This window comes from Octopus sinensis, linkage group LG15 (genome assembly GCF_006345805.1).
Source record: "Octopus sinensis linkage group LG15, ASM634580v1, whole genome shotgun sequence".
Taxonomy (NCBI): domain Eukaryota; kingdom Metazoa; phylum Mollusca; class Cephalopoda; order Octopoda; family Octopodidae; genus Octopus; species Octopus sinensis.
Window position 1 is genome coordinate 28,665,871 of NC_043011.1, and position 7,032 is coordinate 28,672,902.

Consider the following 7,032-nt stretch of genomic DNA (forward strand, 5'->3'; position numbering starts at 1 on the left):
ATCGCATGGCTCCCGGTTCAGTCCCATTGCGTGGCACCTTGGGGAAGAGTCTTCTACAAAGCCCTCGGTCAGACCATAGCCCTCGTGAATGGATTGGGTAGCGGAAACTGAAAGAATCCCTTCATATACGTATGCATATATAAATATATGTCTGTGTTGCCTTTGTATCGTGTTTGTCCCCCCCGTCACCATCGCTTAACAATAAATATTGGTGTGTTTATGTACCTGTAACATAGCGGTTCTGCCAAACAAACAGATAGAATAAGTTACTAGGCTTACAAAGGGTCGATTTCTTTGATTAAAGCTCTTTAAGGGGTAGCTCCAGCATGACCGCAGTAAAATGACTTAAACGTATAAAAGAGTAACAGAATATATATTTTATTTCCTATTTACATATCTAGATATGCATATTTATGAGTGTGGACCTGTATCTCCATCTCACCACATAACTGCGTCTCATGTTAGATGGTTACATAATGAGTGTTGATCCTGATTTCTCGGAGCACAAGACAGAGGCCTATTGTTGCGGTAATGGGATGTATCTAATATGTGCGACAATTATTACCACTTCTTTAGCTTCAGCCCGCCAGAAGATATAGTTTGGGCTACGGTATATATGGTTCTCTGTTCACGGGTTTGAGGTACCAGATGGTCAATCTCATTCTCTTCATTGATTCACCGACAGACGAGTATGTTAAATTTAAGCACATTCTGATCCCTTCCTCTCTTTCTACTTACTTTCCTTTATTTGACAGTTGGTGAGTCAATGTAAAATTTGACAGTTGAGCTATCATGTGTACGTGTGTATTTGACGTACATATATATATGGACATGCACACTTACGCGATTGCTATGAACATTTTTACTCCCTTACCTTTACTCCCTCCCCTTACTTAGCGATCATTCTAATAGCTCTTTTGTCTTAATAACGGTCAATCACACAATAATTTCCCTTTGTTTAATGGTCATTTTCATAGAATTTTTTTGATGGACCTCTAACTGAAGAGATGCGGACGTGGATTTCCGCCCCGACATCCGAAACTCGGAGTTTTATCATGGCTACCGAATAACTATCACATTAATTTTACAAATTCTTCTATTTACATTATATAGAGGTCTCTTTTATACTTTTGTTGTCTTAACATGTCTATCAATATATTTATATATATATATATTATATTCATATAAATAGGAAATAGTGGCACAAGTTACCAATTTTTGCTGAAAATAGTAGTCGATAACCGTTCAACGATAAGTAAAGTTTCACTGGATGTATAGCGGCAAAGAATTTCGGTCTTACTTCTAGGAAGAACGCTAGAGATGTGGACAATCTAGTACTCGAGTTTCGAACTTTTCAGAATACGTTCTAAAGAAAAGACTAAATTTAAAATATCCACTAGATCAATGCTTGTATACTCGGCCAATAGCCCTAGGCATAAACAGAACCGAGATCACTGCAAAAGTTTTATATAAAAATGTTAATATTATTACAATATAATATTTTCGCTGGAAAATAATATTATTGAATTGTAATAATATTTATATTTTTATATATATTCATATATGCATAAGGCAAGAAATTGAATTTTTTGGCCCATGACACTGCATGGACCCTAAGTAAGGCATCTGTAAAATTTTAATGAAATCGGTTGGGTAGTTCTCGAGTTTTAGTGATGCACACAGACAGATAGACACACATTCTCACTTATACACACACACACGCACACACACACACACACACACACAACACACACACACGCATGCATGCATTCTACATACCTGCCTTATTTCAGTTTGTCATAAGCTTTTATACGCACATTCCAACATATACTCATTGATATATAAAATTATACATATATATGTATACACACACACACATATATATATATATATATAAATGTATAGATATATACATATATATATATGTATATATATGCATACGTATATATGTATATGAGTATATCTTTACATACATATATACATACTTATAAATGTATGTATATATATATATATATACATATATATGTTTACAAATATATATATATGTATATATATCTATATGCATGTGTACATATATATGTGTGTGTGTGTGTATGTGTGTGTGTGTGTGTGTGTGTGTGTTTGTGTGTGTGTGTGTGCAGATAAATACATATACATTGTACGTGTTTGTACGAATAACTTTTTGTTAAATGCTTCTATTTCTCAGTCTTTAATAAATCCTCTCAAATTTAGCGTTTCTTTCATTCAGCCAGCATGGCTTTCAGAAAAAGGAAAAAACTAAGTGTATATAAATATATCAAATCTTCCGTGTAATATATCATAAAATATGATAACATCGTTTGATAACGTCTGCTTGGATTTAAATAGATGGATATTAATTTTATTGCCTGTCAGTTTGAATAGCATTTTGTCCTTTTTTTTATTCATGGTATTTTGCGTTGCACAGATTTTGTTTTCGGATGTTGCTGGCTCTGTGGGTGTGATTCTACTTAACTTACAATATTTTTTTCTTTATATGATATCGAATTCTGCAAACACTAACATGTTATCTTACGGCGCTTCCATTTCAACGTGTAGTTTTGATCGAAAACTTCTGTAAATAAAGATTACAAATACACAGGCAAGGCGGTGTGGTTAAGGAGTTTGTTTTGCAACCGCGTACTTTTGGGCTCAAGCCCACTATGTGGAACCGTGGTGAGCTGCCTTCTTTTATAGCCCAGGCCGACCAATGTATACTGAGTGAATCTGGAAGAACGAAATTGTGTGAAAACCTATCGTGTGTACATATATATAGATATATATATAGATATATATATATTAGATCATAAATGGTGGGGGTTGCATTTAAAAAAAATTTTCCTTACTTATATATATATAGATATATATATATATTATATATATATAAATATATATTATATATAGATATATATATATATATATATATATATATATATATATACATACATACATCTATATATAATATATATATATATATATAGATATATATATATATATATATATATATATATATATATATATATGTATATATATATGGCGCAATTGTGACTGGTATGAATAGGTTTGTTTCCCAATCGCATGATCCTGAGTTCAGTCCCACTGCGTGGTGCCTAGAGCGTCTTCTTCTATAACCTCGGGCCGATCAATGCCTTATGAGTCGATTTGGTGAATGGAAACTGAGAGAAATCAATCGTGTGTGTGGTGTGTGTGTGTGTGTGTGTGTGTGTGCGTGCGTGTGTGTGTGCGTGCGTGTGTGTGTGTGTGTTTCCTCAACACCGTCGCTTGACAACTGGTGTTGGTGTGTTTACGTCCCCCTAACCTCGCGGTTTAAAAATAAGTACTGGGCTAAAATCCTTCAAGGCGGTGCCTCAGCATAGCCGCGGTCTAATATCTGAGACTAGTAAGAATAAAAGGCTGTACATATATTTACACACACATATATGGATGAGGGCGGCGCTACTCTTTGTGTTTTCCCTCCAATACATATCAAGCGATGTTGGTTTGTTAACGTCCTCTAAATCAGCAGCCTGGTAATAGAAGACCGATAGGATACATACCAGATTTAACAGGAATAAATACTAGTGTCCGTTTGTTCAGGCAAACCCTTCAGGGCGGTGCCCCCAGCGACATAGTTATTCATACCTTCTACAAATACTATACAAGTTGCCATAGTTAGTCTGTACATTTACCGCAACCTCCATTCTTTCTCTAGAAATATAGTAGGCACTGTGCGTTCGACTTTGACCCATGTTCACTCCAAACCATGAGATAAATCAAACTGTATGGAAATACGCATCTCAATAGGTGCTAGTCTTCGCTAGCAGCTCATAAATCTTGGCTTGAGATTCTGTAAATATGACTGACAGAGCAGAAGTTTTACTAGTAAAATGTCCATTAATTTGAAGTAAAGACACAAACTCTTTAGAATTATACATATGTTGTTGTTGTTGTTGTGTGTGTGTGGTGGTGTGTGTGTTTGGAGTCGAAATTCAGATGCAAGTGTTATCAGCTAATAAATCCGTATACTGGATACTAGTAGGTTTGCGTGACCATCAGGAGAGAATGTGCACCATTTCGAAGGCTTGATGACTGACTTTAATGCACATCCGCATCACCACACCTTTCTGATATGAGGCCCCAAGTTGCTAAATCAACTGATTACCAGTCTGGACCCAACGTTCTAGCCACTTCTCATCATCTCCTTTTAGTCAAATCTAGTGGTTTGCTACCTCACCTCTTACTATCTTAAATTACTAGAATAAATCATTTATATTGTTATTAAGCATAATATTTTATGCGAATTCCAATCGAGATTACTGCGTGTCTTTCTAACAACGGTACATCAATTTATTTACACAAGGATTAGAAAGGCACGTCATATAACACAATCGATACATTGTACAGATATGAATAACAGCTGGCTGAATCGATAACTGAATAAACGGTAATGTCCTGTATTGTAGTACCATAGAAAACATTTTTATTGGCCCAGTCTTCTTAGGCGTACCGTAAGACAAAAAGAACTATTGATTAGGTTAGAAAAAGTTTTAAAATCATCCTACTTACGTTGCACTAAACGTACTTTCGCTCTAACACAGATTTATATTTTTTAATACTTATTTTATAATTTGATGTATTTGTCTATATCCACCTATCTTAAGTCATTCTGTATGTCAGCTATCATTCGTTATATAGTCAGACTGATGTTTTATAGAGGAAAAAAACTATTTGATTCGAAATCTGCTTTCGAAAATATTCAACACCAATTCTGTAGTAGTTGATTCGTTATAAATTTTTGAGATCTTACGTATAAAGCAAATCACCGTCTCCATACTGTTATAGACACACAGCTTTTCCAATTTCCTACAATGTAAAGTTATGTAATGCAATAAAACGATCAATAGGAATCGGTTCAGACTAAAAGTGAATCCAGATAGCACTGAGTACTTTTGATATCTTCGTTTCTTTGCCAATTCTTTAACATTCTGCTTTCAGACATAGTTATCTGTAATGCTTCAACAAAATGCTGAGATACGTCAAGTAATCGAGTCCCATCTACAATAAGAAAACACCATTTGACTTCAGAGATAGGCAGGCTTATCTATTCTAGCTTTTAGCGTATGTGGAGGTGTGTAATATATATGAGTGTGTGTGTGTGGATGGATGGAGTGTATGTATATATATATATATATATAATATAATATATATCTATATTACTATATAATATAATGCAGTTATATAATATATAAGCATATATATATTCTTTTATTCTTTTACTTGCTTCAGTCATTTTGACTGTGGCCATGCTGGAGCACCGCCTTTTTTAGTCGAAGAAATCTACCCCTGAATTTAGTACATACATACATACATACATACAAACATGCATGCATACATACATACATACATACATACATACATACATACATACATACATACATACATACATACATACATACATACATACATACAAACGATGGCCATCAACGAATTGATTTGAGAGCTCTGAACTAGTAGGCATATATTGAAAGATACTTAAATATATGCAAATATGAGTGTATGTGCGTGCATAGTGGAGATGGTTGTGGTGGTGGTTTCTGTGGATCTCCGTCGTCGTTAGATAAAATGGATTACCCGCTCCTGATTTAGAGTGTAACGTGACATTTCTCTACGATGCCACGCAAACCTGGGCGTCAAGTTTGCCTCTGTGTGTATGCGTGTGTATGCGTGTGTATGCGTGTGTATGTGGTGTATGTATATTATGTGTGTGTATATATATATATATATATATATATATATATATATATAATATATATAATATATATATATATATATATATATGTATATATAGTGACGCGTGTGTACCGTTGGCGATATTTTTCCTCCGTCCTCCCTTCTCTGGATCTTTCCTTTTCCTATGTTTCTGACGAAGAGCTCCGCTCGAAACGTTAAACCCTCCTTCTTCCCTTCCTTCCTGAGCGTCCAATAATACTATATTTGTTCCACGTCCTCGCGTTGTTGTGTTTTCTCTTTGTGTTTTCATGTTTGGATTAACTATATACATATATATATGTATATGTTTCTGTGTGTGTATGTGTGTGTGTGTGTGTGCGTGTATGTGTGTGTGTGTATGTGTGTATGGAGGCGCAATGGTCAAGTGGTTTGGGCAGCGGACTCGCGGTCATAAGCTCGCGATTTCGATTCCCAGATTGGGCGTTGTGAGTGTTTATTGAGCGAAAACATCGGCAGGGGAGGGGTGACGAACCCCGCTGTACTCTTTCACCACAACTTTCTCTCACTCTTCCTTCCTGTTTCTGTTGTATCTGTATTTCAAAGAGCCAGCCTTGTCACACTCTGCATCACGCTGAATCTCCTTCAGAACTACGTTAAGGGTACACGTATTTGTGGAGTGCTCAGCTACATGCACGTTAATTTTACGAGCAGGCTGTTCCTTTGATCGTATGAACTGGAACTCTCGTCGTCGTAACCGACGGAGCGCCACTATATATATATACTTAATTTATCGACCCCGAAAGGATGAAAGGCAAAGTCGACCTCGGCGGAATTTGAACTCACAACGTAAAGACGTACGAAATACCCTAGATATTTCTCCTGGCGTGCTAACGTTTCTGCCAGCTCGCCGCCCTTGCGTGTGTGTATAGTTAAAAAAAAAAAGAGAAAGCAATTACTACTCTCCATCAATCTCTCACTTCTACTCTTATAAAATCTTATGTTGGATGATTGGCACTGGTTCTTATTTTCTTTTGCGTTCACCACCTTATTATAATAATAAATACACGAAACAACCGAAACGTCACTGTCTATATACACGGACCAGACTTATACTTTAAAACAGAGCCATTCTCATAGATACATCTCATAGGTACAGTCATATATACAAGCATGCACACGCCTACACTTCCAAATATCCATACACTGGATATATCTTTAACGTAACAGTTATTTTTTTATGTTTGCGTGTGTGTGTGTGTGTGTGTGTGTGTTGTGTGTGTGTGT